General features: G+C 53.1%; 1 protein-coding gene across 1 annotated transcript in view; it reads right to left on the reverse strand.

The window, feature by feature from the left end:
• LOC105185066 (ras-related and estrogen-regulated growth inhibitor) overlaps positions 1-20,578 on the reverse strand; it is a 104,120-nt gene that overhangs the window by 27,028 nt on the left and 56,514 nt on the right. The window contains exon 6 of the transcript XR_003114061.1: positions 9,274-9,457. The gene's annotated coding sequence lies outside the window, so the exon portion shown is untranslated. The remainder of the gene's footprint in view (positions 1-9,273; positions 9,458-20,578) is intronic.

Genomic DNA, 20,578 nt, shown 5'->3' on the forward strand with positions numbered 1-20,578 from the left:
ACGCAACGGTGCGCACCGATGCGCACTGCTCAACAGTTGAGAGAGAAGCGAGAGGAGAGAACTCGCGACGCGCTCGCGCGCGACTCGTCGATTCTTGCCGTCGAACGGCTGCGAAGTGGCTGAGGCGGCACGTCTGTTCGTATTGTAATACGGAGAGGAGAGCGGGTCAGGTTGGCTCGAAAGCTCGCGTGTGGCCGCGGTCTGTCTCGTTTTCGTATCGATCGGTGAGAGAAATGGCAGTGAGACAAGGCGTCGTCTTGAACAACGAACAAACAGCGAGTCACAAGGAGTGAAAAATTCCTTAAGGAATTTTCGTGAAGGAGAAACAGCGGAAAAGTGAGCGCAATTAAATGACACGAGTGAAAAATTAAAAATTCCGAGAGAGAGAGAGAGAGAGAGAGAGAGAGAGAGAGAGAAAGATAAATTGAAGATACATGAAAACCGTCAGACAAAAGAAACCTTTTCTCTCGAAAGAGAGGGAACACAGAAAGAAAGTGCTGAGGCTCAATTCTCGAAAAATATGCATCGCATACGATATTTCATGAATGTCACTAGATATCACGATTCTCAACCAATTAAATAGCCTGATTGATGAAATATCGCATACGATATTTTCCACACATTTTCGAGAATTGAGCCCGTGAAAAGCTGAGAGGAGCACACACTTGACGACGATTCCTCTCCCGACGATTCTTCTCTCTCTCACTCGGCGAACGCGAAAGCTACGGCCAAGTTGAGCCTATTATCGTTCTCCGATCCCGAATCGCAGGCGCTGTTGAAGCAGCGCGTTTAACGCGCCAAACGCTTCGCTCGGGAATTCAATTTCACCGGGATGCGAGAGCGCACGTGCGAGCGACGCGACGAGCGTCTCATCCGCGCGGCGGATGCACGCGGCGAGCGACAGCTCGTCACGTTCTATCGCGCCGCTCCGTCGCTCTCCCACGAACCTGTCGAAGCTTCAGCCGGCAGTCCGCGGCTAATTAATTGTCCGCGGCCGCGGCTCGTACGTCTTGCGAGCGCGCGCGTAGGAGGAAGGTCGGCGGAATTCCAGCGTGGACGTTAATCATCCTATTCATCGATCCCGATGAGATCGATGGCGGGCGGGCGCCGCGTATATGGGTTCCGCAAAGTCCGACCTCGCGACTTTCCAAAGAGGCTTGGCCGCGCGCGCGCGCGCGCGCGCGCGCGACCACGAAATCGGCCGCACGCGCTTTAAAGCGCGGCCGACCGTCGCCGGCGGACGTTAATCAACGTCGCCGGACAATTCGGCGGAGAGCGCGTCCCGTTTCCCGACCTACGTGACTTGTGAGACCAGCGACTTGTTTAACCCTTAAAAGGCCACCGTGGGTGAAATTTCACCCCCATGCGAATTCTCGATCTCTTATTGAAAAAATGTGACCACACTGACAATAATAATTTTACAGGTATTTATTTGCGCTATCAGTGGTGGACAACATTAGGATAAAACAGATCAATTCTCGCGTGCGCTTTGCTATAAACATAACGAGAAAAGTTAGTTCGGGCTGATATTTTAGGGTTAACACACACCGGCGCTTTTTGATTCCCATTGTTCGCGCGGACAGAAGCTCGACCGAATCGATGCAGATACGGTAAATGACTGTAATTCGGTACGCATGCGTGAAACTATTACCCCTCTCTCTCTCTCTCTCTCTCTCTCTCTCTCGTTTGATTGGCTCATTGTAAGACTGATGTCTCAGAGAAAATGTATTATACTTTGTATGTATGTGTACCTAATGAGGGACGCGAGGGTATCGCGATGCCGGCCACCGGCGACAGTCGCGGAATTTAATGTATTTAATTAGACATGTGTGCGATCGGCGTTTCGGCTTGGGAAATTAATTATCACCCGGTCTCTAGCGGTGTGTGTGTGTGTGTGTGTGTGTGTGTTGTGTAGAAATCGATTTCGGGCGAAATATATTGAGCCGGGGATATCGATTAAGCTGATTAATTCAAACGCTCGGCCGAGGTTAAGAGAAAATGGTGAAGCGCTTCGAATGCCTAATGGCCTAATCGTCCCCGTCGGGGGATTCAAAGCGCGGAAGTAATTGCCCGGCTCGCCGAGTCGATTCGCGGCTCCGTATCTGCCTTTCGCCGCGGATCCGCTCCTTTCGCTGTTTCGGACGCGATGCGCCGCTTAATTGATTCCTTCCGGCACACGGTAATCACGAGAGCCGTGCTCTCCGCGGGTCAGATCGGATTGATTTCGCGATCCTTTTCCGGCTAGCACGCCGGCGAGCTATCGCACACGTCGCTCTCGCTCTTCGTTAATACAAACAGGTAAATAATAGTCCGAGAAACCGACCATTAATAAAACGCGAGAGGATCGATCCCGTCGACACGTGCGCGCGCGCGCACGCGCGCGTTTTCTTCTCGCACGCGGAGCGCCGAGAGGCGCCCCGTCGCCTTCGACGTCGGCGCGGCGAGGACTTTGTGCTCGGCGAACGCACGAAAAATCCTTCGATATCGCTCGTTATCGACGGTCGCCTCGATAAATTTCTCGGCGAGAAGGCGCCACGCGGAGATTAAAGTCAGAAGACGAAGAGCAGGGAGGCGGAGGCGGAGCAGCAGAAGGAGGAGGAAGAGACAAGGTTGACAGGACACTAAGCGACCCGAAAAAAAATGCAAAGTGCCGTCGCCGAGGATCCTTTCTTCCTTCCCACTCGGAGAGATCAGGCCGTTCGGCTGATCAAGGTCGCGCGCCCGCTCCTTAATGTCGTTTCGTTCGTGACAATTAAATGCAATTGCCGAGGCCGCGCGCGTCGCGAGCGCGCCCGCGCTTGCGGACAAAGCGGGCGGGCGGGCGCGCGCTGCGCCGAGAGTCGACGAGCGCGAACAAAGAGGTCCTGCGGCTATTTTTAGCCCTCTCTCGCCCGTCGTCGTCGTCGTATCCGCGTGCGCCGATTCGCGTCTCGCATGTGTCGTCCCTTAACCCGGGCTCTCCGGCGCGCGCGCGCGCGCGGATGAGCCGGCCGCATCGTCGGCCAAACCAGAATATTTGCACCGGCGCCCGTCGCTGGCGGGCACTTTTGCGAAGCCCGCGGGAATTTCTGCGCACGTCGGGACTCCAAATCGGGACGTGGGTTCAAGGGTTGAGCACGCTGCTACGTATAATCGCTCGACGTCGATGGGAATGAATGCGAAATTCAAACTAAGGGGACGGTCGAGGGAGACAGGAGAGGGAGGGGGAGAGACAGAGAGACACACACAGAGAGAGAGAGAGAGAGAGAGAGAGAGAGAGAGAGAGAGAGAGAGAGAGCCACGAACACGCGCGCGGTATCTTATCGCTCGATGAATAAATATAAGCACGAGTATATATAACGTGAGAATATGTAAGTCGTTATTAAAGTCCATTAGCGGACTGTGTCGCGCTCATGAAACGTTTGTTGCTGAATAAAACTGCTCGATCGATATGTAATTTTTTCTTAATCCCGAGTACTCTCTCCTTGTACGACATTTGTATGTTACACCCGCGACCCTTCGAGGAAAATGGCTCGAGTAATCTGAGAGCTTTAGGGAACAAACGCGCGGACTCTTCCAAGAAGAAGAGTGTTTCGTAGAATAATTGTGGCTTCTAGCGGGCAGATTATCATTCTCGGGGGTAGACGCGTCGCTCGCGAGGCGAGCGAAAAAAATCTGGGAAAAAGATGAGAGGACCGCGATGACTCGGGTGGTGTTTTCGAGGTCGGACGGATAACGCTGAATTACGCGAGTCTGAGATCGTGCTCCTTTCGTGCCTCGGAAATATCGCGGAGATGGATCCGTGATGCCGCGACGCGGCGCGGCGCACCGGACGACCGTTTTATCGCGGTCGAGCGATTACTTCCGGGTGCCGCATCCTCCAGATGTACGATGATTAGCGGTAGATTGGCGCTAAACCGCGGCACGAATGCATCGTGCTGAATGCCAAATGAGGGGGAATCCGTTTTCCCAGCGGCCGACAACAGGAAATTTATACCATCGATCATGCTCGATTCCACCTCCCCCTCTTCCCCCCTGCCGCCCCCTCCCTGTCGCCACCTCGGCTCCCTGCACTCGCCTTCCCTCTTTCGATTACTGCTGCCTCATCATCTCCACGGTTGCGCAAACCGCTTTCGTGATTTCAGCGTCGAGCGGAAAAAGAATGGCCGCTTTTAGCCGGCGGAAACGCAAAATCTTGGCCGCGGAATGCGAAGATCGTCGTCGCGCGGAGAACGACGTTTGGAGGAAGAACGACGGTATAACAAGGAATCGGTAACGTCACCTATATCTGTAATTTATGCGAGACTGTTGTCGCAGCGAGAGAGGAAGAGAAAGAGAGAGAGAGAGAGAGAGAGAGAGAGAGAGAAAGAGAGAGATCCAAACTCGTCGATCAAGGTGCCGTTTGAAAAAATTAAACGAGAGAATTCAAAATGATCGCGGCGGATTGAAAAAGGAAGAAAAACCACGAAAGTACTCGAGGTATCTGAAGGCGGTTCGCGAAAACAGCGCGATTAAGGATCACGAGAATCCGCGGGCGTCTCCGTAAGTTTTCAGGACACAAAGTAGCCACACGACCAGGCTCCTCCTGGTCGCTAGGCTTCGTTATTCCTGCTTTTTGCTCGTTACAAAGCGATATAGCCCGCTCGGACGTCGGAGGATAATGAGCATTCGGTAGCACGAGGGCTCGTTTCTGCTGTCCCCTTCCTCCCTGCCCATTTTCTCCGTCCGTGCGTGTGTGCGTGCGTGTGCATGTGTGGCGTTGCCGTATGTATGTGTGTGTCGGTAATTCACGGCCTCTGCGGTGAACAAGCTTCTCGCTCGATCTGCTTCGCTCGCGTGCTCGTGCGTATGAGCGAGAGAGGCGCGCGCGGTCGCCTTTGTGGGTCACACACAAGCGCAGTGAAAGCAGAGATTTGACACTGGTCTGACCACTTCTTCGCACCCTCGCGCGTATAACTCACGACGCCGCGCGCCTCCTCGGAAGCGTCCGCTCGTTACTCATCGCGCCGCGAAAAAAAGGAGAAAGAAACGGCCAAGGAGGGGCGAAATAAAACGCAGGGCGATGGGCGGAGGGACGAGCGGCATAAGAGAGGCAGAGAAAAGAAAAAGATCTGGAATCTCTTCACCGCGCTTCCAGGAAAAACCTCGCGAGACGCCGCGCGACTATTTTCGTACGGCGACGAGTCTCGACCATTCCGAGGCGCGGCATCGCGAGTTTCATAGAGGACGAGAGGAATCGCCCCGCACAAAGATACACACACGCACACACGACGCCAACCGTGCCCGCTGGAGATGAGCGGAGCTTCTTTACGCGCAAATCGTTGTCTCGTTATATTCTCCGAGAGCATGAGTAAGTTCCGTCGCGTGCGCGAATATGCGAAATTCATTGATGGCCGCCTCGTAGTTAACACGTTGGCAATTAAATATTCATTGATTATTGTTTGTCAAAGTTTAGCCCGAATGGGCGAAAATACGGTAAATACGGAGTGACCTTTGTAGATGCGCACGTTGTTAGCTCGTTCTGCCGGCTCCCATTGGCCGTAACTTCGTCACGCGCAATCGGTTACGTCTTGCGTATGCAAATGTATCAAACGCAACGCTACACCGTACCGTCACACGGCAGTCGACGTGGTGAAATTAACGAGGTGGACAATGCAACTTCATCGCGGCGAGTTTCTTTCGAGGGAGAATCAGCCGTTTCTCTCCGTCGCGCCGCGTCGGAATGAGACACGTGGGAGCTGAAAGAAACGTCGAATGGGGGAAAAGACGGAAAGAAGACGGTATTGAGGTCAGTGCAATTCGCCCGGCGTCGTTTTATACAGCTTCGATACGCCCAGCCGCTGTTTTACACGTAAAAAGCGAAGTTTGACAGGCCGGCTGGAACACGTTTTGTCGCTGGGCCTCGCGCGCCGGCCGGCGGAGAAATTCTCTCGCCGTCTCTCCGTTTTGTTCTTATCCCGCCGGGTAGGCGGATAAGTTAGTGCGAGGCCGATCCGGAAAGAGGAGGCGATATCTCTGGGTTAGGTCGGGACAGTTAAACGCGCGCTTCAGCTCATATGAGTTGCAACCTCTAAACGCATCGGGGGAGTCAATAAATTTCAAATCGAAGCGCCGTCGTCACCACGCGACACCCCCAATTTCCGGTCGCGGAAAGCTTGAGTGACTCGCGAAGAGCCTCGTGCGGCCTCCGAGTCTCGTTCCTGGAGCGACTTTCCGTTCTCTCTCTCTCTCTCTCTCTCTCTCTCTCTCTCTCTCTCTCTCTCGCGCGCGCGCGCGCGCTTCGGGACACAACGACCACGCAAGGCGGGCCATGAGCGGCGCGAGATAAAGAAAAAAGATGGCCTCCGCCGAAATTAATTCGAGCGACGACCGGTCCCGCGATAAATACACGTCGCGCACTTTCTCCTTTGACACATCCGGTTAACACCTATGCAATCCCGGCGATTCCTAAATTTTTTACGCCGCGCTCGGGAAAGAAGCAGTCGGGCACGCGCGGTGAAATCGAAATCGACGACGACGACGACAACGACGACGACGACGAAGACGACAACGCGTGTTTGCGTATCCTCCCTTAAACTAAAAATATCCGACGCTCTCTCGCGACTGGTATCAGTTTCACGCTTTGACGACCATCGGCTTCATTCGAGTGGGATCCCCTTTATTGATGTTATTAAGCACAAACGTACGGCCTGTTGAAAGGAAGTTCCTCGTCGCGCCGGAATAAGTCTGAAAAGAAGGAGGCGCGCTTTCCTCCGTTCACGAGCGAGCGACGACGCGGTGCCGTGCGGATTACAATGCCTCGAATACGACAAGATTAACGGCTCGATGCCTCGTGGGACTTTCGGAAGAAAGCCTTCCGCGTCGTGACAATTTATGAACCCGCCGACTTTTCCGGCCTCGTACGAGCGCGAGCGCGAGCGCGTGCGCGACGAGGCCGCGAGTGAGCGCTCTCAGTCGGAAAAGTACGCGCCGCTCGCCGAGGCATTCCACAAAGTCTCCGTCATAACGGACGATCGTTTCGCTCAAGAGAGATCGAAAGTCCATTCCAGCCTCGATGCGATCAACAATCTCGGATGCCTCCGATTGCGTCACTGCGGACTTAATGAGATTTCCATTAGGGCTAGTCGCGAGATAATCTCGATAGATTGGCGAGCGACAAGGAAAAACGCTCGCGAGTCGCAACGCGATTGCGGGAAGGGAAGGAAAGGAAAGGGAGGTGCGCGCGAACTCGGTGGGGTGAGAAAGACGGAGACGCGAGGAGAGGGGGAGGGGACAGGTCAGGGGGAAATCGTGCGGCTACAGGTGGCTCGGCGAACAATGCTCACGACGCAGTCGCTACAATGGAGATCATAATCAAACCCTCGACGTGTAATGACTTATGGGCGCTCTCGCTCGTCCGCGTGGCGAACAATAGATCGGCGACGGAGATGTTTACGGCGGGAAACCGGCGCGGCGCGCCACGCCGCGCCACGCCGGCCGGACCGTCTCGCACGCTGCCTGCGATCTTACGCTGTCTCACGGTGGGACCGAGAGCGGGGTCGATTGAAGTGCCACTTGAAAACTCGCCGCGCCGTTTGCAAGCGAGAGCTACCGCGAGGAGACGACGGCCGACCGCGGGAGGCCGCGCCGCGCGGAGATGCAGAGACGCGGAGAAGATTCACTCGCGGATCGCGCATGTTTCTCACGATAACTATAAATGTAATTCCCCCCGAGAGAGATAATTAACAAGTCGAGTGGCCCCGGGGGTCACCGCCGGTGACTGGTACTCTGTGATATTGACGCGTCCCATTAATTTACTCAGAACACACAACCGCACAATTGTACGTAACGAATGAAATATCCGGCCGATCGAGAGCCGACGGAGCGAACTATCGCGAACGGTGCACGATGAATTGATCGATTGACGAGTATACGCGTTCCTTGTGTGATTGTTCAAACTTGATCATTATTTAAATCGATTGTATCTCAACTTGACGTCAAACTTCGAAATGCTCGGCGGAAAGCAGCGCGGCGCAGTCGACGTGATGAGAGAGAGAGACAGAGACAGAGAGAGAGAGAGACAGAGAGACAGAGAAAGAGAGAGAGAGAGAAAGAGAGAGAGAGAGAGAGAGAGAGAGAGGATGTGGCCAAAGTGAACGGAATAATCAGCGGGAGAATCTCGCTGCCCACGAGAGAATACGGAACCGGCCGATAAAAAAATTCCGAGGCAAGAAACCTCGCGTAACCGTCCGCTAAATTTAATTTATGCGTCGCGCGGGGTCCAGCGGTTTCACCGAGCCGGGTAAGCATGGCCGCTTGTCACCGGGGCGCGGCGCGTTTATTCCGCGTTAATCGCGGTCGTGCTCGCAGCCGATCCCGCCGTTCCGTTGCGGCGCGGCGCGCGTTGCAGTCGCCGGAGACTTCAACGCCGTAGACTTGCGAAAGGGGGCGACGCCGCGTCAACGTAACCACCGAACTTTCCTTCCATTCGCTATAAAACAGGGAATTAGCGACGTTACGGGGGCAGAGAAGGGAAGGCGGGGAGGAAAGGGGCCGCGGCACTGGCGACTCGCGGTATTTCGGTTACGAAGACGGAAGCGGACACGCGGATTCGCGCGAATCACGGGGTTAAAGTGGAACTGAAGCGGCGGGAATGCGCCGCTTTTTTTTTCGAGAACGCGCCTCCGCGACGGCGGTGTCCTCGCGTGATGTCGCGTTCCCCTTTTCGCCAGGCACGCACGTTTCTGCGTTTGTGTAGAAGCGGCGGCGGCGGCGGCGGCGGCAGCGCGGAGGGCCGTGATGAATATAACGGTGTGTTGGTCTCGCATTACCGAGCAGCGGCTGCGGCCGCGGAGGAGAGCGGGAGTGCACTGCGTATATACGTTTGATTGGATCATTCGAAACCGAGACCCGAGAGCGACCGACCGACCGGTCGATTGGTCGGTCGCTCGACCGGCTGGATGAACGAACGAACGAACGAACGAACGAACGAACGAACGAACGAACGAACGGACGTTCGGTCGGCCGACCGGCCGAAATCGTTTCCCTCGCCTCGACTGAGAGATGACGTGAACCTGCAATTTAAACTGCATTTTCGCGTGAGCCGTTATAATTGAGGACCGGCCGCGAAACTGCGCATCGGCCGCGCAGCTGAGGTCATGATGCGATCGAGATTCATGCCAAATCGATCTCGCGCGATCGACGAAATTCCGCCGCACGCACGCACATCGCGACGATGAAGGCGGCGCGAGGTCGAAGGGCGGCGCTGGCCCCATTCCGATTCGTATCTTTCGACCTTTCCTTCGATTACCATACCTGTGCTACCACGATCTGGCTGGAGGTTCGGCCGCGGGTGCAGAAATGGAGCGACTCTCGAAGCGTGGAATAGCGCCAAGGTGCCAAGGTGACGAGAGGTGAAGCTTTTGTTACAAACCGGTGCGCAGTCGGCGAGCAATGTGCGTCGTGATGATTTCACGTTGAAATGAGCGTGAGTGTCCGACTGAAAAATTCGTAATAATTAACACAACTCGTGATAATAAAAAAAACCTTGAAGTAATTAAAAAAGATTCGCGATGATCAGAAATATTCCTGATAATTAGGAAAATGGCGCGATAGCCAGAAAAGATTCCTGATTGATGGGAAATTTTTCCCAGTTGGAAAAATCTCATCGTTGGGAAAAGTGTACGAACGAGACCCGTTCCCGTGGATTTTCCGAGACTCGATCGAGACCGCGATCTTCTCGACATCATCGCACGTTCTCACATCCTCAGACTCTCCTGACTACGTCACGCGCCTCGCACGTTATCGGAATCTTTTCGCGCGTCCACATTCTCGAGTTTCAGACAGTCCGATGTTCCTCCGCGGCCGCCCTCCCGGGACTCCCACGGAACGTTAGATCCTTTCAGGTCCTGGAGGCCCGAGGTTGCGGAGGAAATTGCATCGGTGTAATACAATTACAATTCATATCTCTCGAATGGTACGTCCATTTACGCGGCACGACGATTAACGGCGTTTAAATTGAATTCGTCCGCGCGCGAAAAAGCCACGCGACTACCAACGGGAATTAGCTCGGCTCGAAATTGACGTTTCCGGCCGCGCCTATTCCTACTGACTGTTATTGCTTCTCAACGGCACACTGACACTGACACCGTGAAAGTAATTCCGCTTGCCTGTCAATGTGGTGTCGAGTACGAATCATATTATTTTTCCACATAGTATTTTCTATTAGATGTGGAATATCGCCCCTACCACCTCGCGCGCGCTCGCAATTTCCACTATAATACGCGTGGCGTTTAATATATGCCACATATAAAGGGGAATCGAGAAGGAAGCAAAAATTTCTCGCGCTCAACGCTCACGCGTATCAAAGCTAAGCGCCGCGGAAATCGAGAAGAGAGAGGTCTCTCTCTCTCTCTCTCTCTCTCTCTCTCTCTCTCACCCTCTCTTCCTCTGCCCTCTCCTACGCGCGCCTTGGAACAATTTCGCGCGTATCCCTCGTGTGTGTTGAACTTCCTCCAACTTGCTCGTTTGTTTACCCGTCTGCGGGCCGACAAGTGCTCTAATTCTATTGCGTAAAAGCGCTACTCGTATAAGAAGGGGAAAAAGAGAGCGAGAGGGACGGGCGGACGGTGAAAAGAACCCAGCCGCCGCGCGAATTCAAGTTTACCTTATTTATTACCTCATTACTTCCTCAATTAAGTTTCTCTGAAAGCGCATTAGACTGGATTAAACGTGCGAAATGAGAAACACACGGGGACGGATAATGTTATAGGACTCCGCGGTGCTGATTTCGCAATTCTCGTCCTGCCGGCAGCAGCGGCGACGGCAGCGGCCGCCGCACCACGCTACGCTCAATATTGTAAGAGTAAGGTGGTGTAGGATGTATGAACAACATGGGAGCGAGTCCCTAGAGACGTGAACTTTCTTCTTTTGTTTATTTACTTTATACGTAGAGCCGAATGAATAGACGAGCAGCTCGAGGTAGTAAACACAAAAAAAGCAATAGATAGCGTAACGATAATATTGGGTTGGCAACTAAGTGATTGCGGATTTTGTCGACAGATGGATTTTACACTTTCTTTTGTTTCGCTAACGTGTTCAAAGTACCTAACCTATATTTTTTTCTTATTGTTTGGACTTCTACCTTTCATTTAGTACAAAAATTATATCGATTAGTTGTTTAGTTTTATTTTTATCCCAATTTAAAAATGGAAGAGCAAGACGTGCACTTGAGACATATTTTATTGTGTTATTTCCGAAAAGGTAAGAACGCATCGCAAGCACACAAGAAGTTATGTGCCGTAATATGGGAATGAAGCCTTGAAAGAAAGGCAGTGTCAAAATTGGTTTGCCAGATTTCGTTCTGGTGATCTTTCATTGAAAAATGCTCAACGATCTGGCCCCGTCCAGTTGAAGTCGATGAGACCCATATCAAGGCCATTATCGATTCAGATCGTCATAGCACAACACGTGATATTGCAGAGAAGCTCAATGTATCGCATACATGCATTGAAAAAAATTTTAAAAAGCAAATTAAAAATTTTGAATTTTCATTCTTATTTAAAATCCGCAATCACTTAGTTGCCAACCCAATAGAATTCAGACGGCCGTCGGCGGAGGTCGAGCGGGGGGGGATACGGAGACGCACCGAGTGCTAGAACACCTGCGAGTCAGACTTTCGCGCAATTTCCTCACGTGACAATTGATCAAAAACGGCGGTTCGAGTGGGAATGCGCACACTCGAACCGCTGGCGAGTACTCGGAGGGATCTCCGAGGGGAAGCGCACGAGGAAATCACCAACGTATCCCAGCCTAAAGCTCACCATCCAGCACCAAGAGGTACATCAAGGGACATCAAGGGGAAGCGCACGAGATGTCCCTCTCAGCTACTGACTCAGATCACTCAGGTCATCACCGGACTCCCCCTCCCCTCCCCGGGAAAACGCACGGCGAGGCCCGGTCTGGCGATCAAGAAAACACCTGAATCGGACCGGTGTCGAAAGAGAAACGCATGACGACACCGGTATTCGGATTTAAGAGAAACCGGATTAATTGTATAAGGGAACAATGCTCGACCCCGGTCACCCGTTGAATATTAGAAAACAATGATTTAATTAACACTCACCAACCTTCTGCATCAGTGGCGATGGCACGTCTACTTCGGGCGTCCAACAGCGACTAACTAACTCTATCGCGACATCGTTTTTATGATCCGCGTCTCTGTCTTCCAAACGTAAACACATCGTTCTCCCCACCATTGACCTCACTGTGATCGTTGTTGTTTTTCAACGCTCCGACCGCCCATTTCGGATTTTCGTATGCGATACTCACATCCTCGTACGATATGAATGGTTAGGTATTAAAAGCAAGAATCGATCCAATATTTTTATTACAATTATATGCTTTTCTTCAAAGCTATACACAACGCGACAGATCGACGGCACTCTTTAGAAAGGGGGCGGGGAGAAAAGGAAAAAGGGGCGAACAAGCAAAGAAAGAGTAGAAAAAGAATATTTGTCTCACAACATTGACACGACACGTTCGATCGCCGTCGCAAACGCCGTATAAGACTGAAAATTGGAGAACAGATCGTTATCGTAGCCGCTTTTTTCCCGCGGATCCCGCAGATCGTGTCTCAACCGGCGCGTTGCCCGCGAAATTGCAGCGACTATCTTTCACCCTCCCCCTCCCACCGCCGTTTGTTCTCTTTCTAGATTCTTATTTAAGACTGTTCCACTTCTTTTCTCAAATTGAACTACTTAATATTTTTATTCTCATTTAACTGAATTCCATATTTCATATTCACATTCCTCGAGTTTTTCCTCCTCACCGAACGGAGATTACAATATTTACCGGTCGCGCGAACATTGTTGCCTCCTTAAGCGATTACATCGCTTGTACCGTTGCATCCCCGACCGATTACATCGGTCCGCGGCTCGTTACATTCGCGGATGATTGCGCCCTTAAATCGCCGGCATCCTCCGCGCCCTCCGAGCGGAGACGGCGAGATCCTCGCCGCAACGAATCGCGGCTCCTCGCTCCTCGCGAGAAGTGCATTTCGCGGTTACGACGAAGGAAGGACCCCACGACGCCGCCGCCCCGGCCCGTAGTCGCGGCGTTATTCCGACAAATTACAGAGAGTGAGGATACTTCCTCGAATCGACGGGCGAGAGAAGCCCCCCGGTCCGAGAGAGAACGCCTTAAACGCGGTCCTGTCACCGCAAAACTCAATATTTGCGGTAGCGCACGGCGCGCGCGTCTCTCTCTCTCTCTCTCTCTCTCTCTCTCTCTCTCTGTCTGCCTGGCGCCAATGAGTTTGCCGTCCCGTCACCGACACGATTTCCGCGGCCGGGAATTTCGCGAGTCACGTACGTGAAGGCGAACGCCGTAGCCGCGAGGGCACCGGTCGCGGCCTCTCCGTGCCAATTTCGCGCGCTGCCAAATCGCAACGGCCGATACGCGTCAGATTTAGATCCGAGCGAGTCGAGTTGATAGGAGGCGCGTTTGATGGACTGATTGCACTGAGATCAATGATCTTGTAGTCGACAGCCAAAAATTATTTAAGTACGAGAAATTAGCTGCAATGGCTAAGCGTTGACTAGTAGCAAGCACTGCAAGATATTGCGTATATTTTGTATCTAACCAATATAAATGACAGAGACAAAATTGATGACCGACCGTTCGTCAAGTTTAGCAAGAAAATCTCTTTGTGGCAGCCAGTCAAATTGTAGTCAGCAAACATGTGACAAAGGTGCCTGTGGTGGACAGAGAAGACTGGCGACGAAAGACAAATGTACAATTCTTACACCCAGCGCTGTATTTTGTATAACTCGCCCAATTTTTCTAACTGTTCTATCAAAATTACTCGCGTTCAATTGTTATGCGCGTGCTACGCGCCGGCGCACGGAGATGAGCACGCGTGCTAAAACGCGAGCGGCACGCGAGTTGCGTCATCTTATTCTTATTTTCGCTTAACGCGGTGATTCATATTCAGCTACGGGACCTAAATTTTCCTACAGATATCGCTAGAATGTTGCTGTAAATTCCATGTACCGCAGGCAATTTTCTAGCAGATAGACAAAAATTGGCGGAAAATTTTAGCTGTAATATTTACAATCCTAGACCAGCGGAACATCTTTTTGAGTTTTTAGGGAAGAGGGTGGATGGCGGCAGGATGACGATAAGGCGTCGCGACAATTGCTCGTCGAGGAAAATCGCTGGGAACGATTTTATGACGTTCCTGGCGCGCGAGCTTCTAATTGCCGTCGAAGGTTCTCTCTTATTCTGGCGCCGTTGGGTCTTCAGACCTTCCCTCGGTTCCGTTTTGTGTCACGGATTCGCGTATTTTCATTGTCGTTACGCCGACAAATTGCAAACGCGACGGCGATCCTGAGAGAAAGAAAGAAAAGGAGAGAAGGAGCCTCGTCGGGCAAGACCGCGCGATTTGTGTTCCCCTTCGCGCGCTGATTCAATATTTGCGTAGTCCGGCTTTGCCGTCGCGAAGATCGGCTCGTCATCCATCAGCTACCACGAGAGTGACCTTGGGCCAACTTTTCACCGTGAAGCCGAGAAAGAAACGCGGGAGACGCAAAAGGACACTGAACCCGATCCATCAGTCACTGCTCACATATTTGTCTCGCTAAGTGAAGTGCCGTGTACCGCGGCTTTGTCCCGGCTCGTTGACGCAGTGTTTTAATCGGTCACGGTAGTGACCGTATAACGAAGACGACACGATCTCGTTACGAATAGAGGGAATAGCCGAAGCGCGTGCGCTAAAAGTCGAAGCGTGAAGCAGCAGCGAACGCAAGTACCGTTTCGTCGATCCGAACGGAGGACCTCTTTGTCTTTACGTGAACGAGTCGCAGCTTTCGCGTGCTTGCGAGCGTGATTTATGATTTACTTGAAAAAAAGGAAAAGAAAGAAAGAAAGAAAGAAAGAAAGAAAGATCATCAGACCCCGAGCACGATCTCGCGGTGCGAAAAATCGCCAAAAGAGCGAAAAGGGGCGTCGAAGAAAAAAACAACCGGCGTTTCATTTCGTACAACGCCTCGGCCCGGACGCGATGGAGATTCTTCGCGTTTCGTCGACCTTATAATTCCGCGGGATATAATGCACGAGTGGTAGGATAATCATGAACATTAAAGGAGAATCTTCACGAGTGGAGGGGAAGGAAGAGGCGAAGGAAGAGGGGCAGGAGGAGCTGCGATTTCTTCCCGTTCAATGCACGCCGCGCTTAAATATTATTTTCGATAATCAAAAGGCGCTTCGTCGTACGCGCGCCGAACCGATATAAAAATATTCCGCGATATAAGCCGCGCGATTGTATTGTGTATAAATATATATAGCCGGTGAAATATTTTTAGCGTCGTGGGGTTATCTCGACGCCGCAGGTATGTCAGACTTTGTCCCTCGACTATATTACATGTACAAACAAAAGACCCGCGGTTCGAAAGTTAAATAAAGTGTTGTACGGCAAGTTGCGCGACATAAATGCGATACGCGCGTCGTCGCGAGAGCTCACGGAAAGGCAATTCGTTAATCTTATTAGCGGTTATCGCATCGAATTCGCTTTTTCTAATGGCTTTTATTGCGTAAGTTAAGTTGCGGCGGCGACGGCGGGAGCGAGCGAGAGCACGCGATCGCGCGCGGTAACGGTATCTCTCTCGCGAATGGCAATTGTCGGGTGTCGGATTCGAACACGCAGCGCATTGCCACTTTGCCAAATAAAATACAGTCTTGCGTAGAGGAGAAACTCTCTCGCGCGCGCGAGCGCGCGTTCGCTCGGCTGTCCGACGCAGAAACTCGCGTTTCTCACGGCACGATAGGATCGCCTTTACAATTTGTCTCGCGCCTGAAATGTCAGCGGGTACTGACAGCTTTACGATTCGCGAGGACTTATTTTCCAGCGTCTGGCAAGAGGAGCAGGCCTTAAAGACGCGCGAGGCAGGATACGATGCGCGCGAGCGAGCGAGTGCGCGCACTCACACACACACACACACACACACACAGTGCAAGGATATAATTAAATTTGTACACATCCAAGGGATCTCGCAGCCTCGGAGCTAATGCGAGAGAATATGTATAATGGTGTGACACGGTATAATTACACCACCTCACCTATTGAGGAATGAAACAATTCGCGAGCGCGCAACAATTGTGTCGCAGAAACCTGCGCGCCGACTGTGTAATTACATAAGAATACGAGCGTCCACGAGAGTTCGAGTGGCGCTCTAAAATAAGATGATTCGTGCGCTATTTTGGGAGGGACAAAAACGCGCGGGACCAGCTCGTCCTAATTTCACGAGCGAGCATTCCACGGGCGCGAATACACAATGGATGGGTGCAGCTGGACAACTCAATCTCGCAGGGGACTTTTCCAAACGAAACGCCGACGAGACTCTTCGAGCTACGAGCGAGAGAGCGAGAGAGCGCGCGCGAGAGAGAGAGAGAGAGAGAGAGAGGCAGAGCGACAAAGAGGGGAGAGCCGTGGAATTTCCAAGGGAATTATTTAATTAATCCGCGCCGCTGGGGGGAGGGAGCCAGGCGAGTCTTCCTCACGGGATCGACCACCCGGGAAAGGGGGACGGGATTAATTCGATGTTTGTAATGACTGTTTAAGGAGCGCGGCTCAGAGGCGAGGATGCATTCTCCGCAGCGCGAAGAAGAGGGCCTTTGTCGCGGATGCGCGCGACGAAACTTCGTGGAGCGCATGAATGGACGCCGGGATTAGCTCCGTGACATTATAATGAAGATGAGAGCCAAGACTAATGGCGGCAAAGTGAGCCGACGTAGCATTAATCAATGTCCCCTGCGTGGCACGCTCCGCCGAGCACAAAGAACGTTTAACGTCGGGTTCCGCGGAAAAACCTCAAACGGAACGTCACTCGCGCCATCACGACCACAAGAGAGTCCTTGATTGCCTGAAACAATGCCCGCCGCGTCGCGATATTCCCTTTGCCGCTCGCGGCAGCGCGATACCGGACGGACTCTCCCGCCTATCCTTTTCCAGGTTATCGTCTCTCTCTCTCTCTCTCTCTCTCTACTCGCGATTCTCACGGTGTTTCGCAAGTTTTCGGATCAGAGGGGCAGACACCGACGTGGAACGCCGCGGCCGACGAGAAGAGGCTCGATATTGGAGTTTCCCCTCCGATTATATGAATTATCTGACGACTTAATCGCCGCGTCATTTTTTTTTTCCGAGCTTCCAATCTATAAACGTCTCTCGAGGTGTTCTCTCTCTCTTTCTAGGAATAAAATTCTACTCTCTCTCCCTCTCTCTCTCTCTCTCTCTCTGCCGGAGCTACCGGCGAATTTCTCGCGTGTTTTAGATTTTTCTTTCTCTTTTATAAATAAATTGGGCTGTGTGTATATACAAGCGTGTTCCTTAATGCAGCCAGAGGCATGTTGTTAGACCACCCGAAAGACTCACGAGGAAGCAGGCCACCGGCTCGATGCGGTGCTGTCTGCGGCTGCAATTGCAGTAGCCGATGATCGATCGGTTCAGCTGCATCATTACAACGGAACAACGTGCCAATCAGGGTTAACGGGCAACGCGCATAATTATCAATGATACTTTCCCGAACAGAAGCCCCAACGAGGATGAATGATCGCGACCCGGCAGCCTCCCGCGATTTCTTCTTCGAGCGGCTTCGACGAAGTCCCTTTCTTTTTTTTCGAACAAACACGCGACCTGATTTACATACACTACCACTTTTTGGTGCAATTGCCGTGTAATCGACATTCCCCCGTGGTCGATCGCGCAAAATCGCGTGCGACGCGATGCGAATTGTCGGCTTCTTCCATCTGTTCTTAAGTTTCTTGAAAAACTCCCCCCTCCCCCCTCGCGCAAGACGTGCGAGCCACGCTGGCGTATCTAAACAGCTATCTAAACAACTGGCCATTTCATCGCAAAATCAATCGAAAAATCAATCTGTCGACCTCGATATTACAAATGCGGTATCTCGAATCAAGTTTCTATCGAAGTTTCCGGGGTTTTATCGAAAAGCTAACGGTAATTCGCAAGGAAGGTGGAGACCAAAGAGCGAGAGAGAGAAAGAGCTTTCACCGGTCGCCCTCTCGGAAAAGCCAACGGATCGCAAAGGCGACAAAAGCCCGCGTGCACCGGCTAGAAAACGGACCGCGAGCATTTACAATGAATTCATCCGCGACCCACACCCGCCGGGACGCGCGCGCGGCCCGAGAGTCGCCGCAATAAACTTTACGACACTTAATAACAATATCTGCGGCAGATAGCCTCGCCGCTCGCGGAGCGAGCGAGCGTATCTTTATCACTTGGTTTTACAGCACCACCTTCGAGCCGTCATAACCGCGTCTCGTCGTCACCGTTGCCGTCGTCGTCGTCGTCGTCGTCGTCGCCGTCGTCGTCGTCGTCGTCGTCGTCGTCGTCGTCGTCGTCGTCGTTCCTTATTAAAATCGACGCCGGGTGAAAAAACAGCGCCCACGTGTAGTCCCTGCGCGATCGAGCGCTTTAAGGTCTGCGCACAGTGTCGCGAGTGCGCGCGCGATTAGCGTTTTATTCCGAAGCGGAGAGAGTTTCTCCCGTGGTCGCGCCACGTCGTTACTCGCGCAACGGCGATGAAAATAGTCGCTTATCAGGCGCCGCTAATTGCAAGCGCGAGCGCGAGCGCGACTGCGAACGGCCGTGGCTTTCGTCCGGGGACTCGCACAAAGGAACTTCTCGCGATCCGACGCGATCGGCAACGAGCGTGCGATTTTGCTCGCTGCTTAATCTCTCGATTGATTTCCACGCGCCGTCAAGCCGACGCGCGCGGAATTCGAGCGAGTGCCGCGCGCGGAACCTTAAGTACGAGTGTGCACAGCCCTTTATGGTGCGCTCGACGCGGAAGTCGGCTCGTGGAAGGTTGAACCCACCGTCTTTCTACATCCTGCAGAAAGCAAGGGATCCTCGACGCGAAAGCGAGAGTGGCCGGTAGGTAGGTAGAGCACGCGTGAAAAGGAGCCACGCGTGATACGATACGGGTCCAATTAAAACGCGCGGCAGCAAATCATCGCCCGCATGCACAACGATCGAGAACGAGAAAGAGAAAGAGTGGGACGCGCTCGGGAAGCGCGAGGAAGCGAGATGGAGCAAGAGAGTCGGAGAGGGGGAGGGGGAGAAGAGAGAAGGGACTGTCCGCAATAATTCATCTTCGCGAAACTTTCCACCGACGATCGTCACGCGCGTCGGAACCTAATTATACGTGAGAAATTAATCGCGTCTAAGTCGCGCCTCGAAAAATCTCGCGCGGCTCTCGTCGATTCTCGCCGTCGCGTCGCGTCGCGTCGCGTCGCGTCGCGTCGCGTCGCGTCGCGATCTTGCGGCAACCTCCCGCGCGTCTCGGTTCCTCCTCCTTCGGCACGAGGTGCCTATAAGCCCGGCTCCGTAAACGCGGCAGGAAACAGTTCAAGATACGCGCGAGTCGCGCGAATCCGAAAGCGAGCGTAATCCGCGCGCGAACGAACGCGAGCGAGCGAGCGAGCGAGACACCTCCGACGAGGCGACGCGAGGCGAGAAGGAGGAACGAGATCGTCGTTCCTGTGGCAGTAGTAAGCGCCGGTTCGTTATCGGACATCGGGCTTGGGTGCACCGTCCTCATCACGCCTTGGCCCTCACCCGAGGGATCCTCCCTCCCCTCAGCCCCACCCCCGCGCCCCCGGCCAGGTCCCCGCGCCGCGCACCGCAGCGGTGCATCGCGATCTCGCGCTCCTCACGCGGTCGCTCGCCTTCGAGAGCATCGATACCCGCTTCAAGTTATGCAACTATGTAGATCGCGATAGAAACCAGCTCTCTTTCGAGACACGGATGGCACCAGCGCGCTCGGGATAACGTCGCGAGGGGGACCGGAGTATCGGCCGACGCCGATAAGCCGTAAACGTTCCCTCTTCTTCGTCGTCGTTCTCCCTCTTTCTCTGTCTCTTTCTCGACTCGACACCTTCTTCCCGTATTTTAGTATTAATTGAAGTATAAAGCGCCGATCGGTGGGAACGAACGGATTCCGAGTTGGCGGACGCGACGTGTCTAACGTTACCCCGTTCGGCTCTCTCAGGTGTTCCCAAAGTGCGTCGATGTGGCCGTACAGTGAAATCTAAGGAAGTACGAGAGGACGCGAGATATTTCGGACAGGGATCTCCGGTGTCGTTCCAGCGGACATCCCGCAGACGTCGGATTTCGTGTCGAGCGAGTCGCGCGAACGTGTCGCGATGCTTTTCCGCCGAATAATGGAAAAGGCGCTCGGACGAGCTTTGAGAGCCTCTGATGGAACGCTGGGGCTAATTCAGCATTACTGGACTCAACGCGGTCATTTGATCCGATATGACACGTCGGGGAGCTCGCGCGAGACGTCGAAGCGGCCGGGAATTATCGGAGATTTTTGCCTAGCCGGGCTTTCTTTTCGCCCGCAGCCACTTTTTTCCACGTCGTATTTCAGCGGTAAATTAAATCGGACGATAAAGGCCGCGTTATCCCGGGGGGTAAGAACGTCCCGCTAGTCGGATTCATTACCGATACAGCCGCGTGGGAACGACACGTGCGTAACGAACGTCTCGAGCGGAGACGCGCGGGTCGTCTTCGTCGGCAAAAAATATAATTCGTCGCCGGTCA

This window comes from Harpegnathos saltator, unplaced genomic scaffold (assembly GCF_003227715.2).
Source record: "Harpegnathos saltator strain DR-91 unplaced genomic scaffold, Hsal_v8.6 scaffold758, whole genome shotgun sequence".
Classification (NCBI taxonomy): domain Eukaryota; kingdom Metazoa; phylum Arthropoda; class Insecta; order Hymenoptera; family Formicidae; genus Harpegnathos; species Harpegnathos saltator.